The sequence below is a fragment of the Astyanax mexicanus genome, chromosome 12, assembly GCF_023375975.1.
Source record: "Astyanax mexicanus isolate ESR-SI-001 chromosome 12, AstMex3_surface, whole genome shotgun sequence".
Classification (NCBI taxonomy): Eukaryota; Metazoa; Chordata; class Actinopteri; order Characiformes; family Acestrorhamphidae; genus Astyanax; species Astyanax mexicanus.
Window position 1 is genome coordinate 5793923 of NC_064419.1, and position 1024 is coordinate 5794946.

The window sequence follows — 1024 nt, forward strand, 5'->3', positions numbered from 1 at the left end:
TACCGGTGTTACACCGTTTTCTGTGACCGTCGGGTTTTGTGACCACAGAGGGCGCTACTTCACAGTTTCTGTTCACGGGCACGAGCGCGCTGCGTAGACTGCGTAAGCTACGCGGACTCGCTTTATTTTCTCTTTCTGCTGCTGTCGAACGATGAAAAAAGGGTGTTTACATTTTTATGTTGTCTATAAATAAAATAAATGATCTTGAACATGAACGTTTCATTATTAATTCTCTGCATTTTCACGTCGTATGAAGAAAGTAGGGGGGGGGGGGGGGGGGTGCACTGCAAAATACAAGCTTTTTCCCTAAACAAACCAAAACGTCAGAACCAGTAAAATATTAGATAAAACAGAAAACTGAGTAACACTAAGAAAATGTTTACTTTTATCCAATTACTTTTATGTTGAGTAGTATTGCAAAACAGAAGAAAATAGATTATCTCATACTTTACACCTGTTCTATTATGCTAAACATACATTAGATAATGTGTATCATATTTAAACTGATCTAAAAATTATTCAAATGGTAGTTATAATGCCCTATCCGATGTTAAAAGATTCCATTTTAATTCCATTTATTAAAAGGGTTAGGTTATTTTTTCATTGTTTTCTGTTATTTTGGAGACAAAATGGGCTGATACTTGATTCAACTGTAAAAATGTGCCTTTGTCAGGTCCTATCTTAAACATGAGTTATAAAGTTTTTTTTGTGAGAGTGAGGCAATCACTGGCCTTTACTCAAACTCTGACATCTGACATCAGAATATGTGACACTATTCATCTCCGTGTAAAACCAACCAAATCTTCACTCACTATTCCTTCACATTTTCAGCTTTACAAAACATTTATTACTGGACTTGATCGTAATGCTTTAGAATAGGGGTCATACTTTCTGACAGCTGGTATCAAAATATGTGACCCTATACCATCTTTATTAAATATAGTTTAAAACTTACCACATTTTCTCAGATTACTCACCATTCCTTCACCTTTTCAGCTACACAAAACATTAGTTACTGGACTTG